The 19,689-nt window shown below is 36.5% G+C and overlaps 1 long non-coding RNA gene across 1 annotated transcript; it reads left to right on the top strand.

Moving 5' to 3' along the window:
- The first annotated feature begins 3,779 nt into the window (after nt 1–3,779).
- Nucleotides 3,780–18,972, top strand: LOC138918708 (uncharacterized). Its single transcript, XR_011428408.1, has 4 exons — nt 3,780–6,029; nt 7,963–8,033; nt 9,839–9,911; nt 16,702–18,972. It is a non-coding gene; the product is annotated as an uncharacterized lncRNA (long non-coding RNA).
- Nucleotides 18,973–19,689: the final 717 nt, after the last annotated feature.

Genomic DNA, 19,689 nt, shown 5'->3' with positions numbered 1-19,689 from the left:
AGAGCTCCAGGTCCCTGCAGCCGCTCTTTCTTTTCAGGAGCTCTGTTCTGTGAAATCTTGCTGCCATGTTCTCCTCAGACTCAGCGTTCTCTCCTCAGCTCAGTGCATTTTCCACGTTACGCCTCAATTCCCCCTCACTGTGGGCCGTGGCCTGAAAGTTCTCCCAAGCAGCAAACTAGAAAAATTGTAGGACTAATTTTATTTGTTTCCTGCCTCTCAAGGATGACTAGCCTTTATTGCTTGATAGCCAGTGTTTTGAAACTGTTTTTCATGTATTTTTTCTGTTCTTTCTTTGTTTTTTCAGTTTGTTGGTTTGCTTGTTTTTGGTTATTTCAGGTATGATGGTAAATCTTGGCCAGAGGTAAAGGTATGAGAAGTTTTATTTAACAACCATAATGTATTTGTTTTCTACTGCTTCTGTAACAAATTATTATAAACTTAGTGGCTTAAAACAACATGACTTTATTCTCATCATTGTGGAGGTCTAAAATCAAGGTTTTGGCAAGGCTGTTCCTTCTGGAGGCTTCAGAGGAGAATCCGTTTTCTTTCCTTTTCCTTTCTGGAGGCTCCCTGCATTGCCTGACTCATGGCCCCTGCCTCTATCTTCAGCCCACATCGCTCCAACCTCTTCTCCCATCATCAGACCTCTTTTTCCTGACTTTGATCTTCCTGCTTCCCTCTTCTAGAGGCTTGTGATTACTTTCGGCCCACCCACATAGCCCAGTATAATCTCCCCGTCTCAGGATCCTTAACTTAATCACAGCTGCAAAGTTCCTTTCATCATGTAAGGTAACATATTCACAGGTTCTGGGGATTAAGACAAGAACATCTTCTTTTTTTAATTTATTTTTTACTTATTTATTTTTTTAAAGAAGATTAGCCCTGAGCTAACATCTGCCGCCAATCCTCCTCTTTTTGCTGAGGAAGATTGGCCCTGAGCTAACATCCGTGCCCATCTTCCTCTACTTTATTTGTGGGACACCTGCCACAGCATGGCTTGACAGGCAGTGTGTAGATCCACAACCAGGATCCGAACTAGCGAACCCTGGGACACCAAAGAAGAATGGTGAACTTAACCACTGCACCACCAAGCCAGCCCCAAGACAAGGGGCATCTCTGAGGGGTGTATTCAGTTTATCGCACATGTCAAATTCATTTTAAGAATCCATTGCAGAACTAAAAAGTAGATATTTTATAGGCATATATATCCTATCTCAAATTTTTTTGAATAATTATTTTCTGACATGTTATTACTGCTGTTCATTTATTAAAAATATGTACTTAATATTTATTACATGGCAAATGTTCTGATCTATAGGTAAGTGTATGAATGTGTTCTGCAGCTTACTTTGAATGAACTTGCTTTCAAATATGTTTAGATAGTGTGACAAATTGTAAGGCAAATGAATAATAATTATAAAAACAACCCATATGGATGAAAGGAATCACCTATGCTAAAAATTTTGAGCCGAATTATGATGTATTAAAGATACAATGTGTTATTTTACTTAGAATAGCAAAGGAAGATATACTGGAGGTCTCCTTATTCAACTTAAATATCTGCTTATCATAGTAGCTGGTATACCTCAGTATTTTCTCAAATATGGATTAGTCTAAGTCCTCTCAAGTCAGATGTTTAAGACACAGGATAGTTAGGAATAACTCTAGCAATGGTTTTAATCAGCCACATTCCATTGTAATAAAATTTTCTATATAAGTAACAAAGTTGTATCTTATAAAATAACTACTTATTACATGGTATTTCTTTATAGTGCCATGGTCAAGATCTGGGATCCAGAGTTGGAAAAACCTCTATTTAAAGCTCTCTAATCTAAGGTGAGTGTCTTTACCCCCTGTGACATATATTGGTTTCTGCTCCCAGTTCCTGGCACAGAGCTCCTAAAAACCTTCTAGTTTCCTAAGTGGTAAAAGCACTGGGAACTCCCTTGTTCTATTGAGGCGAGTCTGGGTGGGCTCCTGGATGCTCCTGGATGCTCCTGGATGGGAGCTGGTCACCAGAAAGACCAAACCATAATTAGAAGCTTGGAATTTTCAGCCTCACCCCACTGCCCCCTCATCCAGAGAGGGGAGACCGGCTGGAAATGGAGTTAATAATTGATCATGCCTACATGAGGAAGCCCCATAAACTCCCAGGAGTAGGAGGTTTGGAGAGTTTCCAGGTTGGTGAACACATCCATGTTCCAGGAGGGCGGTGCACCTCAACCCAGCACTGAGACAGATGCTGCTGCACTCAGGACCTTCCCAGACCTTGCCCTGTGTGTCTCTTCATCTGGCTGTTCACTGTATCCTTTATCATATCCTTTAATAAACTGGGAAATGTAGGTAAGTGTTTCCCTGAGTTCTGTGAACTACTTTAAGAAATTAATCTAACACAGCAGGGGGTGGTAGGATTTGTCCCTCAGTTGGACAGAATTTGTGGCTAACTTGGGCATCTACTACTTGTGATTGGCATCTGAAGTGTGATGGGCGCAGTCTTGTGGGACTGAGCCCTTAATCTTTGAGGTCTGACTATCTCCAGGTGGATAGTGTTGGAACTGAGTTAAATTATACACCACCCAGCTGGTGGCATGGAGAATTGCTTGCTGTGAGGGAAAGACTCACACATATTTGGCAATCAATCAGAAGTGTGAGAAGTATTCTATGTGAAAATAAAGGAGACACGCAGGAGAACTGTGGGTTTTTCCAATACACCTCTCCATATTGCTTTTCCTAGACTCTAAAATATTACCTACCTCATAGGGTTGTTTTGAGATTAAATGAGGTAATAATATGTGTAGAGTACTCAGTGCTTCAGTTGTACTACTTGCCCTCGGGCTTAGTGACAAGTAGTTAGGAAATAAAAATGTTAGATGTAGTCAGTACTGTTATTGTGGCCTGAATAAGTTTAGACTTTTAGAGAGAGACAGGAAAGAGAGAATTCAACTTTTGTTAAATTGTTGTAGAAGAAGCTTAGTGTATTAACGTTCCTCCCAGTGGAAGTAATCTTAGACCTTGAAATGAGGTTAAATTTTGAAGATTCCAGAGGTGAACTGACAGGCCTTATTTAATGTCTCCTCTGCAGTAGATTGCATAATCAGGAGAGAAACATATGAAAAAGCATTGACAACTTAAAAATTTAATCAATTTTGTAGCTATAACTGTGATTAGATACATATCCAGAAGTAAAATATACTTACCCAGTATTTATTGCAGAAAAACAAAAAACTTCAAAGACTAAGTTTCTCTACATGTCCACAGATGCATGCTATTTATTCACTAATTGCTTTTTACAAAATTGTTTAGCTTAAGGTCAAATGTGTACTACAAACACAAAGGCATTTAAAATTATAAACAATTATTTCATATGAATGATACAAACATCTAAATCTAAAGAAAAAAGTGAAATAGCAACTTGTTCAAATTAAATTATTCAGAAAATAGATTAGTAATTTTCACTCATAACTGAAACATATATTCCAAATTAAAGCAAGAGGCAGAAATGCAAAGCATTAAAAAACTCTCTTTCTGAGAGTTTATAATAGAAATGCATAACCATAGCAATTCAAAAGAAAACAGAGTAATTTAAGTTTCAGTAAGTATGATATAAAAATTACTCTCAAAATTCTTAAAACCATCACCAAATTGTTCCATGTCATAGAATATATGACATTAAAATTTCTCTTAAACTCTGTCAAGATGTGATGGAAAACAAGAGAAGCCAGAGAATAAAAGAAAGATCAAGTTTGATTTTCTTAACCCTTGCCTTATCCTTTGGATTGAAAGCACCTCTCTCCTTGGACATCACAGATAAGTGGACTTGTCCCCAAATAAATACATATACTATATAAATGTGTCTTTGAAAACATAGGGTAAAGTTCATGCCACTCTTTGTCTTATTCTCAACCACATATTGCATGTATATAGTACTTGGAATTTTTGCTCAAGGATATTTCCAAACACCTAATTTATTCATTCATTCCACAAATTTTTATCGAAAATTCCCTATATCTCAGATATTTCCTAGGCGACAAAGGTATAGCAGTAAAGAAGCCTGACAAGTCTTTTGTTCTCATAGAGATTATGCTCTTGAGAGAGAGAAGGACCATAAAAAATAAAGAAATCATATAAAATGCTTATATAATACATGCTAAGACCACAATAAGGCAGAAACAGGTGACAGAAACTGACTAGGATGCTAATTATATGTGGTAGAAACAACATGACACAGTTTCTATTTAACTATAATGATTTTATTTTTCTATCATCAAAGAAACAAATGGACACATTTTATTTGATTTTGTAGATTTTCCAAAAGGATCATATTTTCTCTGGTCCCTAAAGAGATAACTTCACTGACTTAAGAGTTGATGCTATATTTGGGCTTTGATAAATACTTAATTTGAAAGTTACTATTTTGCACTGCATTGCCATATCTTTGTTAAAAAGATTATTATAGCGTTATGTGCCATGTGGATTGTTGTTTTGTGTATACGAAGTTACCTCCCCCCCGCAAAAAAATCTGCAAAAGTGTTTGGAAGATTAAGTAAATCTGCACAATTACCTCTTTCAGACAATTTATTTCTTAACCAAGTGTTTCCATTTTTGCATTAACTACCAGTAAAATAAAGCAAAATTTCATTGCCACCTTATATGTCGCAGCAAGTTAGTGTCACAGCTAGACTCTTGATTATCCTTTAATGTATGTTCTGTAATATCACAGTTTCTAAAGCTAAGTTGATCTTACTTCTGATAAAAAGCCATTGCTTGAAAGCATATACTGTATTTCATTGACTTTAAGGTACCATTGACTCTAAGATGCACTCTTACCTCTAAAAAAGATGCTGCCAATTAAACTAGAATTCAAGGCTTGTCACATATTTTATACTTTTAGACTGAAAGAGCTTTTTTAGACTTAAGCAGACATAGTTTTACCTTTTATCAATCTTATGCATTCATATAAGGAAAGTATAATCAAAGTAAATTGGTTGAGTTGTTTCTGAAAATTTTATACAGCCTACAAGTTTTCTGGGAATTTTTTAATTCAGTCATTAATATCACCCTCAAGAACATTGATGATACAGCATTTCTTAAAATCTTAGACAGAAGAATTAAAACTCATTAGCAATGGGCTCTTAAGACAAATTTGCAATTATCAAGATCTAGCTTACTTTTAAGCGCCATATCAAGAATTTTGCTAAGCACCGTCTCAGTCGATGTCTTTATTGGTGGTGTCTAAGAGTTTAAAACAATGTTCCAGTATTATCTCTGGTCTTTCCTACAAGCCACTGCCATTTTTCTGCAAGTTTTTATCTGGCATTTTCATGGTTGCCCATGCACAGGCAATGGCAACTATGCCACAATTGCAACTAGGCTGTTTTGAGACATTATTGATTTCAATACATATTCGTTGCAATGATGTTAAAATGCAAAACACCAGTGTCTTGTGATTGACGAAACAGAGTAATACAGTAAGCATATTCAAGTACCACTAAGAAGTCAGGTGATAGCTTTATGGGATTTCCTTTGTATGTCACTTGTTCCCTTTCTCTTGCAGCTTCTCTTTTTATCTTTAATTTTGGACATTCAAATTATAATGTGTCTTGGTGTGGGCCTCTTTGGGTTTATCTTCTTTGGTGCTCTCTGTGCTTCCTGTACTTGGATGTCTGTTTCCTTCCTTATGTTAGGAATGTTTTCAGCTATTATTTCTTCAAACTGATTCTCTGCCCCTTTGTCTCTCTCTCCTCCTTCTAGGACACCTATAATACAAATTTTAATGTGCTTGATATTGTCTCAGAGTTCCCTTAGACTGTTTTCATTCATTTTTCTCTTATCTGTTCAGCTTGGGTGATCTCCTCTAGTCTTTTGTCCAGCTCGCTGATCTATTCTTCCGTATCATCTACTCTGCTAATGAGTCCCTTCAGTGAATTTTTCATTTCCAGTATTGTATTCTTCATTTCTGATTGATTCTTTTTTATATTTTCCAGTTCTTTGTTGATGTTCTCACTGTGTTCATCAAGTCTTCTCCCAAGGTCGGTGAGCATCATTATGACTTTTTGGTTGAACTCTTGTCAGCTAGATTGCTTATTTCTGTTTCACTTAGTTTTTTTTCTGAGATTTTTTCCTGTTCCCTTGCTTGGAATGTATTCCTTTGCCTCTTCATTTTGTCTCTTTCTCTGTGCTTATATCTATGTATTAGGTGGGTCAGCTTTGTCTCCTGATCTTAGAGAAGCGACCTTATTTAAGAGATGCCTTTTGAGGCCCAGCAATGTGCTTCCCTCTCGCCACTAGTCTTAATGTTCCAGGAATGACCTCTGTGTGGGCTATGTGTGTCCTTTTGCTGCCACAGGGTTGCTCATACTGCAGATGCTCAGGGGCTCTAGACTTTCCCCCAGACTGGCTGTTTGTAAATGGGGTTTGGGGAGTCCCAGAGCAGTTTGTGGCAAAGTCTAATAGTGCACTACTGTTGCAGTTTTCTGTTAAGTGAGCAGGAGCCCAGTGTGGCTGGTTGTTAGGCTCAGGGGTTTACAATTGCTATAGGCCTCAGGCCTACAAGGCTGTTGTCAACTTTCTCAGGATTACAGCTGAATGGGGACTTCCCCAGACATAGGAGAACCCAGTTGTTTCAGGCTTTGGAAGGCAGGCCTGGTTCCCTATAAGGCTGTTTGAGAAGTTCATGTCTTCTGCCACTGATAAACCCACCTCCCACCTGTTCACACACACCATCAACACAGTCCTGGCTGGTGCACATGTCACAGTCCCCTGGATTGTAACCAGTTGCCCCACTGCAGAGGTCCAAAAACTCTCCAGCAACACTCTCCACACTCCACCTGCTCCTCACACAGGCTCTGCTGCATAGAGGCAGACAAACTCACCTACCCGCACAAGGTCAAGGCACTCAGTCTATGAAAGCTGACAAGAAGCCTGAGGACTTGCTGTTGGGTGGGGCCAGTCCCTAGGGTGTGCTACCTGCCCTGGCTGAGCTGGATTAAATCAGTGCTCTAGTGCATGTGGCAGATCCCTGGGCTAACAGGCCAGGGGAAGAACTCCAATGGAGTCTGCCAGTGTCTGTGTCAGCAGACTTGTACCAGGTCACAACAATGGCTTCCACCAATGTTTCAGTCCCTGGAGAGGTCTCACGTGTCACCAAAATGCACCCAGCGGCTAACAGGTGAGTCTCTTTTCATCAAAGTACTGTGTTCCTTTCTTTCTGGTGATTTTAGCTTGCTTTCTGAGATGGGTGAATTTGTGCATGGGCTCTTTAAGAGGTAGGTTTTTCTTCTTGTGTCCAATAGCTTTTCTGGGGATGTTCCCTGTTGCAGTTAATAGCTTGTGAAGGCAAATATTTTGACATTCATCTCAGTTGTGTTGAGTCTGAAGTATGCTTACAGCAGTAATGCTCCCCCATTAAGGTACCCTGATTGTTCAGGGAAAGGTGTGTACCTTAAGTTTGCTCCCTGCCAGCTGGTAGTGAAACTCTGCAGCTCACAAAGGTGGTTTTTCCTCTCCAGGAGGAATTTCTGCCTCTTCTGCTTCAGTCAGGGCTATCCCTAGTTGTGGTGATTATTTTTGTACAGTTTTCAGTTCTCTCTCAGGGGTAATTTTTCCAAGAATACTTGTAACTTGGTTGCGTTCATGAGAGGAGCTGAGTTCAGAATCTACCTATGCCACCATCTTGACAAGATCCTGGCAGCTCTCCTTTTTCTGTCTTCACACTCTTGTTTCTATTTCAATTTTCAGTTTTTCAAGCATCTTCTAATTCTCACTCTTTTCTTTACGCACCTTGATGCCATCATTAAGATAACATCCAGGTCTTGTTTTAGTTTTCTCCCTGCTTCACCATAGGAACATTCTTCTATGTTGTCTTCAACATGAAATTTGTTTCAAAAACATATTTTATTTGCATCTATTATTCCCAGAAAAAAATGTATTTTTTTTCTTACTTCCTATGATTTCTTTTAACAGCTGTTAGTTGAGAAAGAAGACAGAGAAGCAAAGGAAGTGAACTGCAGGGAAAAGGTTTGAACAGAAAGCAAGTAAGTTATTTCATGCCTTATAAGTATTTAACAGAGGTGAAAAGATCAGTTCTTTCTACCCTTAGAAGGTTTCCATTTCTATTGTTATAAAGTGAATCCTGTCTCTCCCATTTCTGTTTCATTCACATATTAACTACCTGGGAACTGTATGTGTTACTTCTGCTCTGCCCTGGGTCACTTAAATCAGTTTTTGTAAAGCAAAAGAAATGTTCTCAGATTGTAATCTCTTGAAGGACAAAGGGCATATCTTGTAGTTTTCTTTGTTCAGTTCCTGCAACAGTATTCTGCTGGTGAGGATTTTCTTTGATTCCTACTTCTTCAGAGTAAATAGTGGTTATTGAGTCACCAGAATTTTCTCCTCTCCTTCTATTGTGATGTACCCAAATACCAAGGCCTCTATTCATACTGTTACTGGAAAACATTCTGAACAAATAATACTTTTAAGTCTCCTTGCTGCCTCTATGAATTTAATACTAACATTCATGTAAGGATGACAGGCAAAAGACTTTATGAATGTCAAATAGTTTTATCCAAATTTATGAACTATATTGTGTTGGGATTTCCATGGAGCTATTTATCCATCAAACTGCTCTAAAAACTATATTTATACTATTCTCAAATCCAAAACTTATATAGAAAAAATTCAAATATTCTGCTTTTTATGAGGAGCCATATAAATAAAATTTTTCTATGTCTTTGGAATTGATCCCTCTGAAAAAAGTTAAAAAGCACACATTTTTTGTGTGTGTTCCAGCATATGACTTGCTTAAATACCAAAAGTAAATTCCTATTGATGCGGGCTCAGTGAGCCAAGGAGTGGAAAGAAAGATTTCTTGGACTCTCAAGGTCTGACAGTAGTGCTCTTTTATTTAGAGAATAATGTGGAATAGCGTGGGGACAGGACCCATGGGCAGTAAGAGCTGCTGCAAAACATGGGTTGAGGGTAGGGCTAAATTTAAGTCATAGGTATGTGAGCTATGTCTTTACAAGATAAAGGAAAGGAGATGTTAAAAAGCCATTAAAATGGTATCAGTGCAGGTGGGGTCTGGTTATTGGGTGGTCTTATAACTTTGGATAAGAATCAGACTGGATTAAATCAAGACGTCCTATGATCCCCAGAGGATGTTTGTGGTGGGGGGAGTCAGCTACATGAGGTTACCAGACAAGCACAATAAACAAGACTAAAGTCCTTGCTGTCCCCATTAAGAGTTTCTAGAGATAAGGTCATCCCCTCTTCCTCCTGGTGCAAAGAGGGAGACACCCCACGATGGAAATGTCTCTCATCAAAGGGCAAGCAAATTCCACTCCTCAGAGCCTCCTTCTCATGTGCAGTTTTTAAAAGTAACCAGCCCAAAATAATCCTCATCACTATGTTTAATGAAAGTAATTTCTATCAATAAAAATAGCCCAATTCTTAGATGGTAGGAAACCTATGCATAATCAATTTGCAAAATGGAATAATAGATGAGAAGGATCTCAGGAAATTAATAGGAGGTTAACCATTTCTTCTCTGTTCCATATTTCCTTTTTCCTTTAAAGAAATTTCTTTTTTAACACACATTTCCCCCTCCACCCAACAGATCATAAAAATGAACAAGTTATTTTAGGTAAACAAGCAATCTACCTGGAGATAATCTCATCAGTACTGGAAATACAACCTAGAACAGTGGTTCTCAAAGTTTAGCATGCATCAGGGTTACCAGAAAGGCTTGAAAAGACACGGATTTCTGATCACCACCCAGAGGTTCTAATTCAGTGAGGTCTGAGGCTGGGTCTGAGAATTTCCATTTTTACCACATTCTCAGGTGATGCTGCTGTTACCAGTCCAGGAACCACATTAAGAATCACTGACTGAGAGCAGTTCTGAGCTTAGGCAAGGTCAGTAAGATTCCCTTTACTAAGAATTTGGAATTGGGGAATGTCATCAGTTATCTGTGCATAAAATCTATGAATTTGGGGCGAAAGTGGCCATGTTGGGTCATGTTCAACTAGAGAAAGTCATTTTTGCAGATAGAGGAATAAATCAGATATTCACCAAGCAAAGCACAAAGCAGAGACGATATAGCTTCAGAAAAAAGAGAAATGGAGAAAGCCTCTCTTTGAATAATTTTCTAATTTCTAGTTCCAATCACTAGGTATGTCTGGGTGTTTTTCTTATTGTTGGGTTCTGAAAGATGTCCTTTTTAACTTTCTAATAAATGCCAAATTTTCTTTTTTACCCTCAACTGTTCTGTAAGGCACACAAACTCATTTAATAAAATTATTGCTGAATGAAACTAAGAATTTTTTTTTCTGGAATAAAGTTATAAACATAATAATTGAGTTGTATATATATTTTAACAATAGCACTGACATAACCTTTGCCAGTGTTTATAACTCTAGCAGAAGACCAAAATTTTTCACTGATCACCCTGCCTAAAACAGCATATAGCAGTATATTATAGATTTATTTGTATTTTGGAGACTGTCTTCACCTTTAGAATAAGAATAGGGAACTTCATTTGATTTGCTGCTGTATCCCCCATACTTGAAACAATGATAAATAAATGAGTAACTAAATGAATAAAAGATAACAATATCTTTTTTGAGAAATATTATTCCTTTAAAGTGTTGGCTGAACCCATTAGTTGCTTTTGTGTTATGCAAGTCCTGAAAAATTAATCACGTTTTCATTTTCTCAGGACTTTAAGTGAAATCACCAGATGTTATGCAGCACGTCACAACAGGTCAGAATGGTCAGGTCAGAGTTACACAGATAAAGATCACAGAGATTATCTATGTCAGCAATTATTTAGGGAGAAGTCAACAAGGAGGAAAAGCTAAAACATGGTAGAAATCTGTGGCATTAGGAGCTTTGTCTCCCTAACGACCAATTGCAGAATCTCAATGGCAAATGACAGCTTTTATTCTCATGATAATAAGCCTGTGAGTTGACAACTTCATGCTACAGGTGCACATGTGTGTTGGGATGGTCCCAATCCACGCATGTTCACTCTGAGTTCCCAGACTAGAGGGGTAGAAACCAATTGGGGCATGATTTTCTTCTGGTAGCATTCAGGAGCTCCCCTTGGGGCTGGTAGGTATGTGATTTTCCATAAGGCCTGGGCTCATTACTTTAATGCTGTAACTTACATCACATCCTATGGATCAAAAGGAAGCACATGTCTATGCCTAACTTCTACGGACCACAGAAATATACTTCCTATGCAGAGGTCATAGGGGAATGAATTTTTGTTGAATAACATACTAATCTACTTCAAGTGCCACTGGGGAACAAATGAATTGCTAAAACTCCTAGTAAATCCAAGGCAAATATTTTCCTCTGATAATTAAACCGGAGCTGGAACCCAAATGCTTCTGGGAAGTATTGTTCAGTCCCTAATTACATTGAAGGATGTAACACGTAAAGGATTGTATTAATCGGGGTTCAGTTAGGGATGCAAATAACCCCAGTAATCCAGAGGAAATTTAATGTGGAGACTTGGGTATACATGTATTGGAAGGATGTGAAGGGCAAAAGGAAGGAAGGGTAGTGTCATAGAAGTAAGAAGAGTATATTATAATACTCAAAGATCAAAAGCTGCAAAAGTCCTTGTACTCAAGTCCTGCTGCTATTCTGTTGCAAACTCTTGTAGTTTTATCCACCAAAGAAGTATAAGCTCTTTGAGGACGGATCCTGAACAGGTAGCTGCTTTTAGCAGATTGCTGAGGTCCAATATCACAGAACTTCTCTGAATCTCTAGCAGTTTTCAACAGCTAGCAGATTGAAGGAGCCAGAGGTAGGAAGCTTCTCCTTTCCTCTCACTTTCTGATCTTCTGTTTGACCTCCTAATGGTAAGAACTCATCAAAAAGCCAACTGTCAAAGGGACCTGGGAAATATGATGTGCTGACCCCAAGACTTCTGAAATATAGAGCAGAGCCAGGAAGGGTGGAGTTTGGAGGCCCACAGCAAACAGGCAAATGGTCCACACAGAGGACTGTTATCTTGTGGCTAGAGGAAGACACAGGGTTTCTTCAGGAATACTTAAGGAGAGGAAAGAAAAATGACAGAATATAAAAATGATGAGACAGTATCTGTTGCCCTGGCAGACAGTTGAACAAGGTTTGATCGCTGATTTAAAAAAATAAAAAAGGCAGACTCAAGTGAGAAGTTGAAAGAATTCAGAAAATGAACTGCACTATGAGACCCCAGGAATGAACCTCGGTGTTTCAGGGTCAACACGATACTGTGGATGAAATACAGCACTTGCAGAGACTTCAAGGACTGGCAATGAGTTCAGGCGCAATGCAGCTCAATGCCAGAGAAGAACGCCAGAGTAGAAAAAATTATACCAGAAAAGTCATGACACACGCGAGATACTATTAACCTTTCTATTCTCTACAATAACGGATGGGGAGAGCAGGGATTTCAGAAGGGATGAATTTCTTGCTTAAACTGATGAAAGTTTAAAGCCAATAGAGATTAATGCTTAATATGATATAGTGTTGTTATAACCTAGTGAAATCTGAGACAGTTTACAAAATGGTAGACCTTAAGAGATGGAATGAAACTAGTCTATCCAATCTAAACTTTATTTCCTATGACTTACAAAAGGAGATATATTTGTGGTGGAGTACGTGCACAAATACACACAAACACGACTTTGAAAAAAAGTTTTTATGAGAAAACATTTATCCTTACCATGTGATGCACTTTAAGATTTCTATTTTATCTATTCTATATTATTTTGTTTTGTAAAACAGTGCTTGTTGTGACCCATTCAATTGACTTCAGGACCACTAAAAGAGGTGTACCAGTTCCCTTTAAGCTTGAAAAACACTGCTCACATCTAATTCTCACCTTATAGTTTAGAAAACTGAGACTCAGTTTGAGCAGTAACTCTCTACCAATTTCTTAATGTTCCTTATGCACACGGTTGCATCATATTGTTTATAGTCAGAAAGTCCTTGGGAAACAAGGTAATAGTTAGTTAAATTGTATTCAACAGCACAAGATTTTTCCTCTATATTCTTAGCAAAATATTTCACAATGACCGCAATTATGTATTTGAACCACACCGCTTCATGGGTTTCTATTACCTCCCCAATGCAATTGTTAGAGGACACAGCCGTCTGCAAGACTTCTCTTTGTCTCCTACAGTAATAACGTGATTCTAAGCAAAGAATTCTAGGGCTCAATAAAGGTATATTTAATTGAGTAATAGGAAAAGAATTACAGAGACTAAATTTTTAAATTCATACGCTTTTCAGTGATAGCCGATAGGCTGGTGTTGCCCTTCCAAAAATAAAATATAAATCACAGGGTTTTCTCGATAACGTGGAGACCAAACTTTTCATTTCCCTACTCAGTATAAACTGATGTCACAGTGAGTCAAAATATTCTGGAGGTGGAGTCCATTACTATTAACAAAAAGCTTTTCCAGATTTATAAGAACAGAATTTGGAATAGGCGAGGCTTCTGACAATATGACCAGCTCACATTTTCTCCGATCAGTAGAGAGCTGGTGTACCTTAACAGCTTAATACTTATTCAAGATCCATGTTCTGTTAAAGTGTTTGGATTTCAGGAAGAAAACAAACAGGTAGGCTGATTTTATATGAAAAGGGAAGAAAACAATCTCCACAGAGACTGTCACTTCTGCTTTTCTATCAAATAGAATTTTTATAGCTCTGGCATAAACCCTTGAAAAGCTGGGATTTTAATAGAAATGCCAATGTAGTTTTAAATATAGCACCCCTGGGCTATGCTTCTATTACAGGGAAATTCAATGGCTCTCATGGCAACTGAATATTGGAAATACCTATGGTGGTGTTCCAGTCAGTGTTTAGCTATTTGATAATCTTTCTTTTGATAGGAAATGTATTTGTCACAGTTTACATTTGTCAAGTACTGAATAATTTTAAAAGTTGCTAGAATCATTTTAAGTCTATGTACTTAAAACTACTACTTATGCAAATGTAAGTTTTAAAGAAATAAATATGGTGAAATGTATTTATTACACATGAACTATAATTCTTCATATGTGGTCAGCACGATGTAGTACGAAGAATACTGCACTCTGAGAAAGAAAACATGATTGCTAGAATGAAATTTGACATACACTGTATGTGAGATAGTGGCAGATCACTTCAGCAATTCAGATCTCAGTGTTCCGTCAGCAGAATGGGAACAATAATGGCATTCTTAAATGGTTATTGTGCAAGTCAAATGAAACATAAGTGAGGAGTGATTTTTAAGTATAGAAAGTGGCTTAACAATGGAGGGACATATTTTTTACACATATTCTTATTTTAAAATATATAATCATTGTACATATTACAATACATTGTAAAATAGAAAATATAAAAAAGTTATAGACATCACTAATCATATACATGAAAAACATCAGTTTAGTATTTATAAATATTGCTATTTCTTTCTTTATGTAATTATTCTTTTATTATATGTTTAAATTACATCTAATTGTTTTTTCTTTTTTTTTGGTCAGGAGGGTTAGCCCTGAGCTAACGTTTATTGCCTATCTTCTTTTTGGTGCTTGAGGAAGACAGTCCCTGAGCTGTCATCTGTGGCACCCTTCCTCTATTTTGTATGTGAGATGCCGCCATAGCATGGCTTGATGGTTGGTGTGTAGGGCTGTGCCTGGGATCTGAACCTGCGAACCCTGGGCCACCAAAGCAGAGTGCGTGAACTTAACCACTGCACCACGGGGGTGGACCCTACATCTAACTTTTGATTGTTTTTGTCTTTACCATAAAAACTTTTGTAAATGAGTATATGTGTATACACATACGTATGCGTGTGTATACACATATAATTATTTCTTTAAGAAAATACTTGAAGCAGATTTATTAAGTTATCTTAGTGAAAATATTTACAGTTAATTGCCATCTATAACTTTCTGCTAATTTTTGATCCCACAAGTTCTGGAATTTATCACTTTAAAAAAAATCTTTGATAATTTGATAGTTAAAAAGTAATATTGATCTTTCAATAAGTATGTATTTCCTTACTAGGAAATTAAATATTTAAAAGTAATTATTAGGCATACCCTTAATGTTCTTTCTTCATTTTTCTGTCAGGAAGTTAGTCTCTTTTTTTATTAATTTAAGTTTTTCATTATTTGCTGAGCCTCAGTTTTCTTATCTGGAACATGGGAAGAATAATAATTCATGGAATTTTTAATTATGATAATTAAATGAGATAATATAACCTAGAGTGTAGGGGAAATTATTAGTAGAATGTCAAAGGCAGCATAAACATATAAGAGGTATATCAAATAAGTAGTAGAGGTGGGAGCTTAAATATTAAATTCCACAGCCCATGCTCTTTTCAAAATAGAGCTTTATAAATACAGAATTATGGCAGTGGTCACAATATGCCACTTCACAACATGAATTAATATAATTTTCCTATTTTTCTTTTCTGGAAAGCTATTCAACCAATAAATATTTATTAATCACTTAATGGATCTAGTCATCTTGCTAGGAGCTGAGGCTTTTAAGGGAACACATGTATCTCCATAATTTTAAAATATGTACACATAACTTATATGTCATTCTAATATCAAAAGTGAATTGTTAAATATTCTTCTTTGGGTGAAAGCGTAACCAAGTTCTGATACATTCGTACAAGAGAATACTACTCAGCAATAAAAAAGAACAAACTATTGGGACATGCAACAACTTGGATGGCTCTCAAGGGCATTGTACGGCGTGAAAAAAGCCAATTTCTAAAGATTACTTGCTATGCAATTCCACCTCTATAACATTCTGGAAATCATAAAATTATGGTGATAAGGAACAGATCAGTGGTGGTCAAGGGTTAGGGTTGCGGGAAAGGTGTGACTACATGAGTATAGCAAAAGGAATTTTGTTTGGAGTGAGGGAATATTACTATATCCTGATCGTGGTGGTAGTTATGGATCTATCTATATATGTGATAAAATTGTATGGAACTATACACACACAAAAATCTAGTAAAATCTGAATAAGATCCCTAGATCAGTTAATAGTGTCATGCCAAGGATGGGTGAAGCATGCATGAGAAACTCCGCATTATATTTGCAACTTCTATGTAAATAATCTTTTTAAAAGTCAACTGAATAATTCATAACCATTGTTCAATGCACTTGTCCAGCCTCAAGAGTATCATAATTGATGATGACTGATATGTAGTTAATTACAACAAAACAGGGACCATGAATAATTTTTCACCACTCTATCTCCAATACTTAGCACATTTTCTGGAATGCAGAAGGCACTCGATAAATGCTTGCTAAATGAATAAATAAATGTAAAAAATTTTAATCAGTAAGGTATATCTGAAATAAGAAAGCTAATTGCATATATTAGAATTCTAGATTGTTTCTAACATCTGCCAGTATAAATGTGGTCATCACAAAGAGCATCTTCATTTATACATTTGATCTCCCATCCCATATGGTTTTTATATATTTTCCTTAAGAATCAATTCTCAAAAATGCAATGACTGGGTTAATAATATGTAACTTTATTTGGAGCTTAAAACTAATGAATTGCTTTCTAAAATTCATCAATTTACTTTCCTTAAATATCATAATTTACTGTAACCATTTTATTGAAACTCACCTCTCACTTACCCTTAAATCATATTCTATATCTGAGCCTTACTTTATATCTTCTACTCAGGTATTCCCTCAAATCCTTATCCAAACCTGAATCTCACTGTAGCAGTAGACTTCATGATCAAAGATATGAGGAGAAGCTCCGTCAAGATTACATTGCTCTGTGTGTGTGCTCATGCATATCACACATGGGGCAGTAATTAGAGAACTGTGAAATTCCTTTCTGAAGTCAACTTTAGGAGCGTTTCAACTGAACTACATGTTAAACAATTTACTTGGTGTATCCAATCAGTGTTCTCAACACTGACAAATTCAAATTAAAAATCTTGAGTAAGTTTTGAGGATGAATGCTGTTAATATCATTAATTGAAATGTAGAAACGTCTCATTTTTTAGGTAATTCACTAACCAAGGGTCATCAAGATTAGGATAACATTGTACTTTTCAATATTTGATCATTTGTCTGCACTAACTTCTGAAATTAGATTTTTATACCATTTAATGTAACCCCTTTGCCAAAAAAGCTGCTGTATAAATAAATGCATTAACGTTTTTAGCAATTTAGAAAGAAACTGGTGTACATTAGAAAATTTTAATTTTAAAACCAGCTCATAATTGTTAAAAAACAAATATACCAATTTTTACTTTATATTAAACCATTCTTAACTGAATATGATTTTTACTTAAATCACAGAAACCTTTAGTTATGGAGACCTTATAATTTCAGGAGAAAAATTACTGGAAATAGTATTTAACATTTCTGAGTCATGAACCTGCAGTATCTAAGGCGACTTTTTGTAGCCAGGAGATTTCCATTAGTAGCTTAAAGTGATAGATGAGCACACCAAAATGAATTTCCTAGTAATATATATTAATCTAGGAAGCATTTAAAAGTTAATATTGATACATTTTCCAGTAAGATTGTGTAAGAATTTACCTTTACAAAAACTCATCATTACTCCATTTAATGAGATTTTATAACAAGTAAATTAAACATGTATTTAGTTTATTTTTTCTTTTTTGAGGAAGATTAGCCCTGAGCTAACATCTGCTGCCAATCCCCCTCTTTTTGCTGAGGAAGACTGGCCCTGAGCTAACATCCATGCTCATCTTCCTCTACTTTGTATGTGGGATGTGGTGCATAGGTCTGCACCCAGGACCCGAACTGGTGAACCCGGGCCGCAGAAATGGAAGGTGCGAACTTAAATGCTGCGCCACTGGGCCAGCCCCTGTATTTAGTTTCTCGAATAGTCTATGGAAGGTACACCATTTCTCATTTGTGTTAAAAATATATTTAAAGCACACTTGACTGTTTGGACAGCAATCATGCAACGGTTGAAAGTTAAACTCATTAACTTAAAGCACCAGATTTTGTGGCTGTCTGTGTACACAGGATATACCCACTCAATAATGATAATATGCCTAGCATGAGTTTACTAGTGGTAATCTCAATGATGCACAAAGTTTAATATTACAAAATGAGAATAAAGCTCACAGAAGCTTACTATGGGGAGTCATGCTAACTATCTGCTCAGACTGAGCAAAGCAGTGATTGTCAGTCTGTTATTAAGCGGATTGTCTCAATCGGTTAACATAGATCCCTTCTTGCCACAGACTGTGTTTCTAACTCTGACAACTGGCCTCTCAAAATATGCATTATTAGCCAAAGAAATACTGAGGGTTAGAATGGTTGATAAACTTAAATGAATCAATAATAAAGAAATCGTTCACTATTATTAATATCGTAAGTAAAATAATATTTCAAAACTTTGTTCTATTTGATGACATCATATTACTTGTCATTTTTCTGTATGCAAAATGACATATTAATTTTCTCAACAGGATGATGATATTATTTGAAAATAGTGTAATTGGAATACATAAATTCAAGTTAGCACACAAGAAAGATTTTATTAAATTGGGCATTGGATAATTTCTTCTTTACCAGCTTTTCTCACTTAAAAAAAGAGCCTAAGGACTTAAAGGCATTTGGTTGCTTGATGAATTGAACTTTAAAGAAACTCAGGACCAACAGGTCTCACTGCCAAGTTGTATTTAATCTTTTCAGGCTGAATAGTTTTATCTTTTTTAGATAAAAGGGATTATAAGAATTTTAAATTGCTCCTGCCTATGTAAAATATGAATAATACTACTTATAACCTGACTGCTGTAGAGAGACGTTATGGGGAGGATTGCTGAGGCACTTGTAAGGAGCTCCAAGCTTCTTGGGACAAAAGCTTCACGTACATACTTTTTGCTAATATAAAAATAGTTGAGCACCAATTGTGGCGTAAAAGATGATATGTTGTCAAAATGCTATAATATTAAACTCTACTTCTGATCAGATTTGAGGATTTTGTCTCCTTTTTTCCCATACAAATTCCATATCACTTAACAGACGTTTCCCATTACTACACTCTGATGAATTACTATCTAGTCTCCATTTTATAGGCAAATTTATGCTACCATGTTTTATTGTTATTGTTGTTGGAAGTAACAATAAATAACCATGGCAAAATTGACTTCAATAGTAAAAGGAATTTTCTGACTTATGTAACTAGAAGACTTGATGTAGCATCGTCTTTAGATAACGCTTGATTTTGAGACTCAGTGAGGTTCCCAAGGATGAGCTTCTTTTTGACCTTCCACTTGGTTTTTAATGCTGTTGGCATCATCCTAAGACTCTTGCTTTGTGATATGAAGATGGCTTCCAGAAGCTCACAAGACTGCATGCTTCTTTTTTATATCTTAGCCTCCGAAATCCTTGAAAAACTCAAGGGATGCAATTTGATTGGATCATCTTGGGGCACATGCTTATCCTCAAACCAATCACTGTAGTGATTAGAATGTACTGATTGGCTTAGCACAGGTCACCTGTTCTACCACGGCATCAAATGTTGTTTGGGACCACATAGATCCCTCAACAGAAATCAAGGCCTGTTATGGAAGGTTGAGTTCAACTTATGAAGTGGAAAAGGATTAAATATATATCAGGTTCAACAGTTAATGCCTATTCAGAATGTTATTTTATTTTATTAAAAGATGTAAGTCTA

The sequence above is a fragment of the Equus caballus genome, chromosome 18, assembly GCF_041296265.1.
Source record: "Equus caballus isolate H_3958 breed thoroughbred chromosome 18, TB-T2T, whole genome shotgun sequence".
NCBI lineage: Eukaryota > Metazoa > Chordata > Mammalia > Perissodactyla > Equidae > Equus > Equus caballus.
The sequence above is the reverse complement of the archived record's forward strand: the minus strand, read 5'-3'. Positions and strand labels throughout refer to the sequence as shown.